Source organism: Indicator indicator, chromosome 1 (assembly GCF_027791375.1).
Source record: "Indicator indicator isolate 239-I01 chromosome 1, UM_Iind_1.1, whole genome shotgun sequence".
Taxonomy (NCBI): Eukaryota; Metazoa; Chordata; class Aves; order Piciformes; family Indicatoridae; genus Indicator; species Indicator indicator.
The window spans coordinates 79,863,772-79,878,747 of NC_072010.1; positions in this window are offsets into that span (position 1 = coordinate 79,863,772).

Here is a 14,976-nt window from a genome sequence, read left to right on the forward strand (position 1 = left end):
GACATTGAGAGATCCAGCTGTGCATTCAGACCTGTGGATAAGCAAAGTTGAATGCATATCCAACCTCTATGTTCCATCCCACCCAGATGAGCAGGTCCTGTGTTTCTATTGTGGAGGCCCAGAGTTACAGCGTACATCGTATAGGACACATAAGCTCTTCGTGTTGGCCTGATAACACTGATTGTCCATCCTCTCCAATGTAAAAACCTACAACAACTGTGATTGATTGCTAGTCATAGAAGGAGTAGGGGCATGACTAAAATGTTTTCCTGTGGCACAGGGGCACACTGCACACATGTAGCTGCCTGGTGGCTAGTCCCTTGCAGACCTGCTCTTCTGTAGATTGCACAATGTATAAGGGGGTGAACCCTTTCTTCCCACACCCTTACAGAAGTTGTTGAATCTTCGAGAATTGCAACTCTGCACCACTCCTTTCTCTCAAACCACTGGCACACCAAGCCCCCATGCACAGAAACACCAGGTGCTTTTTCTCTGTCTAGGATGACAGGCAAGCAACAGTGCAAGCAGCAGCATCGACACCTCCCCAGAATGTGGCCATTCCTGCTACCACCTCTTCCCATCTCCATTGTCTTGTTGATGTAGGGGTCTGGAAAAGGAAATGCACAGAGGAAAAAGGTGGCAAACAGTGATGCTTGGCCAAGAATTCTCCCTGTTGAGACTGACTTTTTATTCAGTCCTCAGAAGGTCTGGTTAATAATTTCCTTACCACTGCTCCTTCCTGATAAGTTCATAGATTGTCAAGGGAGTATTCAGTGAGTAATTGCGTCACACTACACAGCCATACTATGAATTGAAGTTAGGTTATTTTCTTACAGACGCACATAGTCTGCCTTTCTCAGATCAATGGAAAAAAAACAAATCAATCATTACATCTATCACAGCTCTCTGTGCACTGAGTAGGGTGGGCTGGCAGTTTATCCCAGTAGCCAGCCACCGTCTATTCTCAGATCTGTCCTGTAGCACCCAAAGGGCCTCACAGTTGTCTTCACATGTAGGTTTTCCATAAACTTCAAAGAGGAAAGATCTTATGAGTCACAAGGGCATTCAAGTACCACAGGATACTTGAGAGAGGCCTATGTCCTTGTGTGCAGGTGAACTTGTCATGGTTCCTAGGTGCTGCCTCTGAACCAACAGATGCCATCATGGTTACCCCTGCAACATGCTGTGGCAAATTTCTCCCTCAGCTGCTGCTGCTCCTGCTGCCTGGGTGTATTTGGTAATCCACTCTTTCAGATGGACTCTAGATTCACCTGCGATATGTATTAATCATTGTGAGGATAATGAGCAGGGATTTAATTTAATGGCCTCAATGGGTTCAGGTGGTGGAGGCCCACTAGGTGGCATTCGAACCTTCGACATGGCAGCAGCGGCAGCCTTGGGGTGCCACAGGCCATGCATGGCTGACAAAAGGCTACTGGGGTGTTCTTGCTGCCTGCTAACTTCTGAGTCTTGCAGGAATCAAAGCTGTTGCTCTGAATGTGTACTTTTTTCTCAGCAATTTTCTTAGATATGTCAATTAAAAGTGCTTTTAAAATTATATATATATATATATATTTAAATTAGTGACACTCTGGAGAAAAAGTGAATGGGAGAGGAAAGAAAGACCCTTTTCTTTGTTTGGACTATTCATCAGGGCTAAAGCATGGCTGTCTGCTTTGGCTGCTTAAGCCACATATCACATCTGTAAAAACATAGTGGCAAAAGGAGGACAAAAATAATCTACAGTGCTTTCCTGGTGGTTTTTGTGAGGCTTTCGTGTAACCAATACATTTTGATCGGTTATGCACTTAGGTCACAAGAAGAGTTGGAAGAAGGAATTCCTTTGCTATTTCAAAGTTGCTGTCAGGAAGAAAATATAGCCAAGATGATGAAGCTAGAAGAAATGCGGTTTTGTTCTTCTGATATTTTTCTTCTCCACTTTCTTTACCATCTTTCCTATTTGCAAAAGCATTTCCCCTAGCATACCAAAATCTGTGTAGGAAATGCACAAAGGCCCTTGGAGCATGGAAATCTCTTATTTTGCAGGGGCAAGTCTAAAACATAAGTAAAAACCATTAGCTATTCAAGTAAAAAGCTTTCCCTGCACATCACTTGGTCAGATCTAGAAAACAGCATAGGTTCCTTGGTGGGCAGCATTTCCATATGTAACCTTTAGGCTTCTGTGCAATTTACAGCTGCAAGACAGGTGCTTAAATACCCTTTTCAAAGTACAATGAGAATTAAGTGCTAAAGAACAGCTTTCACTGTAGCCAACTCACAGAGCAGGCAAAACCTGATGTCAGCTACTGAAAAATAGCAGAGACCTTAAAATCTCACCTCTTCCCCGTACTAGCGGTCACAGGAGTTTTCTGTCCCTCTGGATCGTATTTCTGAGCAAAGTCAGAGCACTTGCTCACTTTTCTTGTGAAATGTGTCCGAGAAGTTGTGGTGCTGGGTCCTGCATCTTACATGAGCTTAGAACATTGAGCAGGAAGTAGAAAAAGAGGACTCAGGGCTTTCCACTCTCCCCACTTCCTTTCAGGAGAGGGACACCACTCTCAACCCCTTCAGAAAAATTACCTTGGGAAAGGCAGGAGGGAGAGAAGTGCAGTCAGTAGGATAAGGAAGCTCTGCATTTCCACCCCTTCTCACAACTCTCCTTATATATTTTACTTACTTTTCTTAAATATATAATATATTACCAGGTTTGGGAACAAGGATAGAACTGAAGTCTCCCAACTCTGAAATAAATGTCACAGCAATTAGGTTAGAGACTTTTCCTTTGCAATACTGTGGTCCAGCTTCAGCAGGAAAGGCAGAGGCTGCTTTTTTTCTCTACTTTTTCTTAGCATGAAGGTCAGCACATGTTCCTTGAGACATGAAGCTGTGGCTGCTGGTAGCTGCCAGACTGAGGATGATCTTACAGTCTGCTGACACTTCCGGTTCATTGCTTCTTCCTTGGGTCATGTACCTGAAAATAAGTAGGTTGTGACATCCAGCAATGCTGGAGCACCAGGCTGGGGAGACACCAGATTTGTGAGCCCTAAAATGGATGTGGATGCCAGAAGGCTAGCTTGGCTAAGCCAGACCAAGTTCTCCCATGTCTTGGAGGCTGTTTCCAAAAACTTATGGAATCATGGCAAAGCACAGCACACATTTAGAAATCTGTATCTGGCTGTGGGTATAGATCTTGAACAGGAGGCAACACAACTTGTTGCTTGGGCTAGCAACAACCCTTCTTCCTAGTACAGGTGGAGAAAAGATCAGCAGAGAGTAAGTGTTGTACCTGCAGAGCTAGGATACCTCAGGACCAGGATTAGTGTCTTGGTGCAGCACATGATGTCCCGTACCAGCTTGTTGGAATCAATGTGATTGTCAGTGAGTTAATGGATTCCTACTGACTCTGAGGGAACTGAGAGAGGTGATGGAGTTTGAAGTTGTTAGGAACCTCATCTGAAGTTGTTAGGGACCAAAGCTGCTTGTTACTACCTTTACAGCCCAGACCAAGATCTTTCTCTGCTAAGAGTGACATAGAGAGTATGCCTCTTTAATCCAGAGCAGCTTTTATTCAGTTGGTTTCATTTTGGAAGCAAAAAAACTAAGAACTACTTCAAAGGTTAAATTTAATATATTTTTAGTATATGTACATGATAATTTAGGATATTTAAATTAATTCTTAAAACAGTCTCCACAGTAAGCAGAAAAATCTCATAACAGGCTTAAAAGAAACAAAAAATGAAATTCCTCTATAATTAAGGTTACACATGCAAAAGTTAGCAGTTTGCTTATGTTTATGAAATAAATCTGTCATGTGAGACAGGGCACTTGGAGACTGGCCCTTTTATGCACTCCTCTTGGAGTTGTCCTACTTTCCACAAAACTAGAATACTAATAAATATGCATTCACTGAATGAGAGTCACTTTGCGGAACAACCTCTAGGTCATTTACCTAAGGCCTGTGGTTCTGCTGTTCTCTAGCAAATTATTTAGTTAATATTTTGCCCAGTAAGAATTGAAGACATTAAAGTTCATCTGCTAGTCCTAGTATTCTCCTGAGGATGACTCCTAAATCACTGGGCTGCTGACTAGTATTAAAAGGTGAAAATGGCATTTCCCAGAGTAAAAGTCTTCATTTCCTTTACTTTTCTTGCAAATACAATGAAGTGAATCACGCTGAAAGAAAGAAAATCTTTTTATGACATTTTTGTGATGAAAAGGCACTCAAAAATATTGCAGTTCCCCCCCCAACTCAAGAATTTGGTTTTATTGCTTAGGCAAAAACATTAGTCATTTCTACAGCCCTTCTTAACCCCTTGTGGGCACTTAGACTTAAATCTTACCGTTTTTTTCCAAGGCTGGATCTTACTAAATTGGGAGAATAAAACCTTGTCCTTTGTTAGAGTAAGTACTAAACCATCCATTTACTTTGTGGGACCTAAGTTTTACAGCCTGTTTATGAAAGATAAGAAACATCAGGCTTTGAAATTCCCACGGACAAATTTTGCAGCAGTGGAAGTGTTAGCTTTGTTCTTCTAGTCAGTCTGTAGTTTGAATAGTTCTGGTTTACTTTGCACTAAATCCTGTTTACTTTCTGTTTTCCAGCACTGCTATCAGCTAGAAATTGCCTTTCCTCTAGAACAGTGTTTTTTTCTCTTTCTGAACAATAGTATATTAAAGTGCGTTAAGTGCTTTTAAGCCATAGAATGGCAGGTGCTATATAAATTTTTATTGATGTTATGATTGCTTAAAGCAGAAGGCTCAGAGGTATATAAAAGAAAAAAAACCTTCTGCCCTCTCTTCGGTCCTTGATTTTCACATCTATTTTGTAATCAGTTTGGTGAGACAAATTCCCTCACAGAAAGAAAACATTCAAATGATTCAGTTTTGAAATGAGCTGCAAAACAGTTTACTCCAGACAACTGTAACAGAATAGTTTCACATGCACGCAAACACACACACACACACACACACACAAAAAGCCCCTCTTATGTAGTCTCTTCACAATTAGCCCAGATTCTTTTTTTGCTTTCACTGAAGTGGAATTTATTGAGAATATTCCAGCTAGTGGGAAGGAAGAAATGGGAAGGATGTCTTTCTTTGGGGAAAAAGACTATGTGGCACTCAGCAGAATGTGTGTTTGCTGGACTCTTCCCATGCTGTTGTTCCAGAACCACTAAGGTTTACTTAAACCCCCCAAGTTCCAGAAAGCCCAGGTGCCATATATTATGTGCTTGAGTGTTTCTTCCTGACCAAGTTGCTTTTCCCATTAGATTTTTATCCCATTCTCCATTTGAAGTTTGTTTCCTGCTCCTTTTAATTTCACCTTAGTTTTTTAAGCAGTGACATCCAAATGAAAAGAGACAGTCATTGCCATGGTCTTCACTCTAAAACTGAACTTCCTGGCTTTTATGTCTTATAATCAATCCCATAACGTCCTGTGATTTCTATGTATGAGTGGCAAGAAGTACAAGGGAGTTTATTTTGTCTGTATACAGACAGGCCAACTTTCACACATTAGGAGCAGCAACTAATCATCCACAACATTTCCTAAATTTTATGGTGCTGGCAGACAGCTGTTTTCATTCTGATACGATGGTTTCTTTGCAGATTTGTGCTGCCAGCAGTGCCTTAACCACTTTACTGGCACTCCACGCACCACACATCCTGAGCTCCTGCCTTTAAAACTCGTTTTTACTTCATACACCAAAAAGCAAACTATACTGCCAACAAATACTAGGGAGACAGACAGGCTGTTACTATAGCCATATGTTATACTGAATCATAGAATGGTAGGAGTTGGAAGTGACCTCTGGATATCTCTGAGTCCAAGCCCCCTGCCAAAGTAGGATCACCAAAGGGAAATTTCGGTTACCAACACCTCAAACTAAAAGAAGAAAATGAAAGCATGTAAGCATGCATATCAGGTCTCTCAAAAAAAGCTTTTGACCTTACTTTTGGTTTGGTATTTTTTTCTTCCCCTTTTAAATATGTGCCCTTGAAACAGTATAAATGCAATAACTCTACTGCTTATAAGAATTTTTTTTAAAATTACCTATATTCTTTGAAATTTAAATAATACTACTGTAAACACATGTATCCTATATATACTATAAATGTATAGAAGCTTGAGACTTGTCTAAGTAATCATTTACAACAATATCTAACAACTCTTTAATACTTGACCTGATTACCATGGAGCTTACAAAAGTGGGGAATGCATTCATTTCAGCTTTGCAATGTTTGCGACATGTTTTTGTCTGTAAGCTTCTACCTGCAGACTTGTTCCAATGTCTCTTGTCTTCAAAGGCTTCAAAAACATGTTCTTGAAAGCAAGAATATACCCTCCCCCAACAGTTCAACTTTCTTTAAACAGAGCTAGCACAGAAAGTCTGGCATCTTAGGTGATGATTAGCATGAGTTCATGAACAGTGGTGTAAGGCAACCAGAAATGTTCTCTTTAACCAGTTCAGTCTGATGCTTTGCAACCTTAAGATAATGTCTTCAGGGATTGAAATATGGGAAAGCCTCAGCAAATTCTACAGATGTCTGAACTGCTGTCAATTGTTAAATACTGGAGAAGAAATAGGGGGATGGGGGAATGGGAAAGAGTTCTCTTTAATCTGTCCCTTAAACAAATATTTATGCTCTCTGGGTAATGAGGTACTTAAATCTGAACATTGAAGGTATATTTCCTTCACTCCCATTGATAGAGACACTTTTGTAATGATGCATATTTGTTCAGTACAGTCATGTTTGTTTTAGCTTCCATCTAATTATTATTGGTTATACTTCCTAGGAGCTCAGTCACAGACCTGAAGGCTACAGTGCTTACAGTAGAAGAGAAGTCAAAAAATGTCCTGAATTTCCAAGACTATAGGATATCTATCCATTAACTTCAGTGTTGTTTTTCCAGTTGGTTTTATCACACTTCTAATTAATCTGCTACACACAAAGACAGTAGCAAACAAAATTTACTAAAATCAACACAAAACCCAGATCTTAAACATGTTGGATTTGCTAACGAGTCTAAATATTTATAGTGCCCTGATAGCATGATACAAGTTAAATTTTAAAATTCACTGAAGAGCTTCAAGTACTTTGTTAAAAACCTTACCAGAATAGGTTCAGTAAGTAATGGGTTAAGACATTATTTTATTTGTCTTTTATGTGAATGATTGCACTTACATGAAAAAAGGAGCAACTCCCTAATGCTAGCATTAGAGTGAAATTCTGTAAGGCCTCCATTATACAATAGCTCAAAATTATCAGTTGTAATGGTCCTATCTTGTGTTACATCTGAGGCACACAGATTAAAAGAAGCTGGAATAAATTAACAAATAATGCTTGTTTTTGAAAGTACCTAATGCACAAAAGAGAACATTGTCCCAAGAGACACCAAAGAGCACTTTTCTCAAGCAGCTGCTTTGTTCTTGCAGAGCTGCTGGGATTGTTATATCCTGCTTAACTAGTTATCAAGAGATACCCTCTCTTCAGGTGACTTCTCCAATGACTCAGAGGCCATTAACTTCTCTAACTCCTCCGCCAGTGACTCGCTGCTGTAACTCCTGCCATGCTCCTTTCCACAACTGTGGCTGAACAAGATCTATCACCTCACCTGGAGAACTGCCTTTGGTTTCAGCAGCATCTCATGCCACATATTGTTATGGTGATGATGGGTTTGATAATCATATTGGAGGGAGGAAGGAAGATACATTTTAGCTGTGTTTTAACTGCTAATCACAAAGTACAAATTAAGTGCAAGGCTGCTACGTACAGACAGGCACTGGAAACCAGTTTGACATCCACTAGATTCCTGTTAAATGTGTTAGATGTATTCATACTGGGAGCAGTGCCTGGTGGCTTGCTTTAGGACTCAGACCACATTAGGTAGAGTATCACTTCAGCGAGACACAGGTCCCTGGCAAGCGCAGCAAACGCAGCTCAAGCAGAGCTCTGCTAGGTGTGATCTGTCCCTGCTCCCCACCTGCACTTCACTTTCAACCAGTGGACAGATTTCCCCCCGCCCTGAGCAAGAGAATCGTCTCTAACAGTGCTTTTTCTGAAATGTCCAAGGTTCCTCCACTGTTAGCTATCTGCCTGAGGAAGGTCACCGTGGCCAGTGTCCCAGCTGCAGAAAAGTGGGCTCCAAATTAAAGGCAAGAAGCAGTCACAGCTGAAGTATGCCTATGGGGTCACACAACAGCATGCATCCTGTCAATAAGCACAAAGCAGGATAGATAACCCTCAAGAGGCAAATATTTCCACCCTTCATGTCAGGCATCTAGCTTGGGTGACTGCACTCCTGGGATCCTCTTGGAATCAAAAAGACTGGAATTCTCTCCTCTGAATTATGTGTTGGATGCATGTGCCATTTCTGCACTGGCTACCTAGGAAGAGAGCATCCCTCTTTTAGGGACATAAAGATTGTAAATGCCTTAAGTAGATAGTGTGAGCAACTCCCTCCTCTGCTCCACCTCCTCAGTGGGTTGGCAATTGACAGCAATGCATGCAGGTGAGGGAAGAACAAAGGAAATCACCTTTATTTCTGGAAGAAGAAAACGAATGTTCTATTTTTCTTTTAAAGTACACAGGATTACTGATTCATTTATTCATAGTACTTGGGTTTTAATCTGTCAGGGAATAATGACCCATTATTTTATACTTATGGGAAATGACACTTTCTAGTACCTGGTATTTGCAGCTGTCAAATTACATATGTCAGCATCTGTCAGTCTGCAGCGGTGCTTAACGAATGAGTTTTTCTTATCCCAATGAGGTTCCACTAGAACAGAGAGAAATATTAACACCTTTTCTGGCAACTGTAAAGACTGACTGAGTTTTTTGGCATGTTTACTACTGCTTCATGCGGCCTCAACTTATAAAGGCCAAACTGTACGGTCTCAATGGTTGCAACAGGCTCAATTAAATATGCTAACATATGAATTGCTGCCTGTGAACTGCAGAGTGGAGCAGCTTTCTTTCCTTATTCAAATGACTTGATGAGAAATTAAAATAGCAGCAGTGAAATGAAAGTATGGAATCCCTTGTAGCAGGAACTGTCAATACAAGCTTAAAACCTTTACGGCTTTGCCCTGTTAGTTTGGTGTAAAGAAAGTCTTTTGTGGTCCTCAGGCCCTCCATGAAGTTGTCTTGCCCAACTTGCACCCAAAACTTCCCAAAGGAATAAAAAGCAATAAATCACTTGACACGTCACAAAAATGAGGGGAAAAGCAGCAGACAACCATATATTTACATTTTAAAGTTTGCTATCCTAAGAAACTAGGAAGTTATTAAATTATCACAAAGAAACCACCAAAATCCTACCCCAGATAAGCATGGCAATGAAGTGTCTGTAGCATCAAATGTCTCTGCAGACTTATTTGTGTCTCTAACTCTGAACAGCTTTATCACTTTCAAGGATATTGTGTCAAACTTCCAGGTGATCCATACACAGATACAAGACCTTTTCTAAATAAAAAAATTTTTATACAAGATCACAGAAATAATATTTTCCTGGATTTTTTGTAAACAAATTCTTCATATTTTTCTGCATTGCAAGTTAATATCTATTTTATAACAAATTATTTGCTGCAAAATACAACACTTTACCCAGGCATTATTTAACAATGCCAAGTGGACAAACACATCACTACCACACTTGAACAACTTTGCTTCTAAGGTTCATTGCTGTAATTTAAGTAGATCAAAAAAGACAGAAGCAAGACAAGTCAGGGATATTTCTGGGAGGAAATATCTTTTTCCTCAACTCAAAGGTATGTAAATATTTTTTTTGGTTCCATTCCTTCCTTCCTTCCTTCCTTCCTTCCTTCCTTCCTTCCTTCCTTCCTTCCTTCCTTCCTTCCTTCCTTCCTTCCTTCCTTCCTTCCCTTCCTTCCCTTCCTTCCCTTCCTTCCCTTCCTTCCCTTCCTTCCCTTCCTTCCCTTCCTTCCCTTCCTTCCCTTCCTTCCTTCCCTCCCTCCCTTCCCTTCCTCCCTCCCTTCCCTTCCTCCCTCCCTTCCCTTCCTCCCTCCCTTCCCTCCTGCCTCCCTTCCTTCCCTTCCTCCCTTCCTTCCCTTCCTCCCTTCCTTCCTTCCTCCCTTCCCTTCCTTCCTCCCTTCCCTTCCTTCCCTTCCTTCCCTTCCTTCCCTTCCTTCCCTTCCTTCCTTCCTCTTCCTTCCCTTCCTTCCCCTTCCTTCCCTTCCTTCCTTCCCTTCCTTCCTCTTCCTTCCCTTCCTGCCTTCCTTCCTTCCTGCCTTCCTTCCTTCCTGCCTTCCTCCCTGCCTTCCTTCCTCCCTGCCTTCCTCCCTCCCTTCCTCCCTCCCTTCCTTCCTGCCTTCCTTCCTGCCTGCCTTCCTGCCTTCCTACCTTCCTGCCTTCCTTCCTGCCTTCCTTCCTGCCTTCCTGCCTTCCTTCCTGCCTTTCCTCCTAGTTGGCAAGTTCCTGAACGTTATAGATAATTCACAAGACAGTGTGCCTGCGTGTTGTCCTTGGCAGCATGAGGAGTTAGCAAGAAGTAGGAGCAATCAGCCAGGAACCTATTTCCACTTTGTTTCTTTCTTAGACCTGCTCTTCTACAGTTCAAATAGGCACCTCAAAGGAATGGAAGTTACTGAATCTCTGCTTACGCTGAACAGAAACCGACATCAGCACAGCTGAGTCCTGGAGATTACTTGAAGCTTTCTGCTGATGAAACTGCTAGATGCCACCCACAGGTAAGACAAATGCATACACTACAGACTGTACAGTCCCTATGTACAGACAGCTGGGAGATTAAGGATGAGGGAAATGAGACTCATCATCCTGCATAAAGTCCTAAAAACTGGACTCTTCGGTCCAGTTTACTCGTACCCACAAATATCTATATTGTTAAACAATGCATTTAGTCACACTAATCATTTAAATTGTTCACTTGGTCATATCATTTTAATAACTGAGCAGAAAATCAGCCCCAGCGTCATTCTTTCCCCACAGTATTATGCAAGAAACAATGTATGTCAACAAGCTAATAGCCAAAATGGAAAGCCAAGTTGAAGATATAGCAATACTGCAAAGGAAAATCAGTGATGTCATGAGTTCACCAACCACTTTTGTAAAAGAAGAAAAACGATCTTCTGAAATTCTCCTTCCGTAGTTCCTCTGGCCAAAACTGGTTATCAGATTCAAACTGGATATATGAAATTAATTTGGTCTCTGAAAGCCAATTTTTTAGGAAAATTTCTATTCTTAAATAGCATTTCTTGGTCTGCTGAAAGGTTCTTAAAACTATCTGAAACACCCTAATAGTAGTGATTCCAGTTATTTGTTTTGGAGGTTGATTCGCAAAAGGTTGTATCCCAAGCACTTCAGTTACAATTCTATTGACAATAAAAAGTACCCATATTCACTGTGATTTGAATATGTCTTAGCAGTATTTCAGATATTAGCCCTGGGATTAATCTGACTAAACAGATTTCTGCACTGTAGATATCTTCTACGTCTGAATTAATCACCTTAGGCTTCCTCTGTATGGAAAGGAATAGAAGCATAACAGCACAACAAATCTCATCCTGAAGTCGGCATCTAAAAGCCATGTCCAGTGAATCTCACCACATATCTAATTGCCTCTGTTAATGAGCAATGAGATGGGCTGTAAGCATCTATGGGACAGAAGTCTAAAGTAAGGTGAGAGGAAGTCCATCATCATAAAATATTAAGATTGATGTGAATCAGGTTGCATTTAGACTTACAGTGACCAGCTCAGCACTTGCATGGAAATCTGAGTACTCATTAGTGAGATTACTCATTGGGGAGGGATTTTTTAGGATATCAGGTAGTGATAGGACTAGGGGGAATGGAATAAAGCTGGAAGTGGAGAGATTCAGACTGGACGTGAGGAAGAAGTTCTTCCCCATGAGAGTGGTGAGAGCCTGGAATGGGTTGTCCAGGGAGGTGGTTGAGGCCCCATCACTGGAGGTGTTTAGGGCCAGGCTGGATGAGGCTCTGGCCAGCCTGATGTAGTGTGAGGTGTCCCTGCCCATGGCAGGGGGGTTGGAACTAGATGATCCCTGTGGTCCCTTCCAACCCTGACTGATTCTATGATTCAATGATTCTATGATTCTACTCCTTTCTGCTGAATACTGTATGCGGTGGGGACCATTTCAGCTGCATGTTCAGTGGGGAATAATGGAGTTTGATAGATTAATAAAAATAAGCAACAAGAAAGCTCAATAACAAAAATGAGTGGGTGGAAAGTTGATCTCACTTGGCAAAGGCTTTAATTAAAGCCCTTCGGCGAGATCCCCAACAGCAGCCCATGAAATTAGAGCCACTGAGCTGAAGCACAGGCTAGACCTAGCTAGCATCATGATATTTTTACCCTTCTAAAATGATTAAAGAGAGTCTTTCCTGTTTTAACTATTAGAACATTAATTCACCTTATCTTAGTGCGTTCACAAAACCTTATTCAACTGGGCAAATCACCAAAGTGGAATGTAAACCAGCAGTGATCTAATCTAGTTTATATGGCATTAGAGAACATGCATGATAAATTTTGGGGTTTAAATACAATAAATCAGTCATTTAAGCTTAATATAAAATGCATAATTTCGTTCTGCTTAATTAGTCTATATTAACACAATAAAATCTGTCAAATACAAACAAAGGGGCTCCTAGAGGTGATATTTTAATTGTAATAAAACTGTCATCTAGATTAAGAGGCCAGCTGAACAATTAATTTCTTCATAGCAGCTAATGTTATTCTAGAAAATGAACATTAGGTTTAATTTCACAGAATCACAAAAAGTAATGGGATAGAAGGGACCTATAATGATCATCTAGTTCAACCCCCCCTCCCCCCCCTTGCAGTAAGCAGGGACATCCCCAACTATATCAGGTTGTGCAGAGCTCCATCAAACCTGACCTTGAATGTCTCCAGGTGTGGAGTCTCCACCACCTCCCTGGGTAACCTGTTCCAGTGTTCCACTTGATGGGGCTCAGAAAGCAAGAACTTTGTTCCTGCCTTCTCCTGCTAGCAATCTGCTCCATGGCCCTAGAATCACATCAGAAAAAAAAAAAAAAAGAGGGAAGCCCCCACAAGTTGTACTATGAACCTCTGTCTCTTCTGCCTCCCTTGGACAATTATCTTCACCATCAGTGGGAGTTTAGCTTACAGATGGGATTCATGGGAAGAATTTCTAAGCTAGCTGAACAGAATCATAGAATGGTTTGGGTTGGAAGAGATTTTTTAAGATCATCTAGTCCACCCCCCTGCAGTGAGCAGTGATATTTAAAACTAGATCAGGTTTCTCAGAGCCCTGTCCAAACTACCTTCAAATGTTTCCAGGGATAGGACATCGGTCACCCCTTTGGGCAACCTGTTCCAGTGCTTCATCATCCTCACAGTAAATAATTTCTTCCTTATATCTAGTCTGAATCTATGGTCTTTCAGCTTAAAAGCATTATCCCTTGTCCTGTTGCAACAGTCCCTGATAAAACAGATGCTAAAACACCCTTCAACGTGCTTAGTTAGAAAGAGAGGTTTTCCCTGATGCCTCCAGCATGGACCAGAGCACAACAGATGCATGCTTCCCCACCTCAGGCATATTGCCACCTACAGGAGTCCCTAACCCATTCCCCCAGGGAATTACCACTCAGCAATGCACACTGGCTGACAAATTTGTAACTGCATTTCCTTCCTGTTGCCATCAGGAAGAAGTATATTGTTTTTCTTGTTTAATACAGTTCATGGCTGGTTTTAGCTGGCTGAGAAGCAAAACACTCAGATCTTCCACTGATTGGCTTTAATTGCTTGGCTAGATGTCTTTCAGCTGGTAGCTATGAAATATTCACAAGTGACATAATCTAATTCCAGCTGGGATAGTTGACAATCAGAAGCTAATTTTGCTGGCTTTACTTCCCCTCCCCTCTTTCCTCCATATACACTCGTTCTGCTCTTCCATGATTTTTTACTATACCTGAGAGGTTGTGTAGCCTATACAGGGACAAAATAACAGCGAGGGCCTCTTTCATCAGCCAGTTGTGAAAGCACTAACCTGCACCAAAGAGAAAAATCCTTTGCAGTAAAGATTTATGTGCAGTTGTTTACCTTATCCTTTGACTTTTAATCCATAAACCCATTTCCTCCCTAAAAATAGAGCTCCATGCTTTCTAAAACAACCATTTAGCAGCCAGCCAGAAAAGCTACCAGCATGCCTTTGACTGATCTCTTAACGTCATATTTTTAAAAGCAATGTCTCAACAGCTCCTCTAAGTGACAGAAACAATACAAAGAAATCAATAGTGGACAAGAGACATCTTAATTTCTTCACCAAAGAAGAGAATCTGCCAAGGATGTTATGGACTTATTTACATTTCTTCTTAAAGCTGTCAGTCTCTCAGATTTCTTCGTCTCTGGTTTGGGTATCTCCTCTGTTGTATGCAGGGGCTAGTGACCACTCTTTTGTTTGAAGAGTTAGACATCTGCTCCTGGCAAAACCGTTAACCAAAGCCTTCATAGCTGAGAAGGAATAGTTATAGCTTTCATTTCAGAAGGCTGTGGTTTCCAACACTGAAATAGTCCTGAGATTTCTGGGGAGTCCCTTCTGCATCACCCCCAAGCCTGCATACTTGGTCCCCATCTACAAAGAGAGCTCAGGGCTGAAATGCCTCCTGTGAGACCCATGGCTGACCTGGAGCCAAGATTGCTCCCTGTGTTTGGGGTGTTGGGGGCAGTGTTTGCACAATTGCCTTTGGAGCAAGTTAGACACATCCTGATGATTGCTACTGCTCCCCAGTGTTTTCCCTCCCTCCTGCAGCACAAATTCCTCCCTACCAGGTATTGAGTCTTGGATCAGAAAGATCATTCATCTTCCCACAACTCAGCTGCATGTTTTTAGCTGGACAAATGTCTCAGATCAAACCCAGTTCCAGCATACAATGTGCTGCACTGGCCTTACTCGAAAAAATAGCACAGAAGTCTTTCACACATGTAAGGTATTT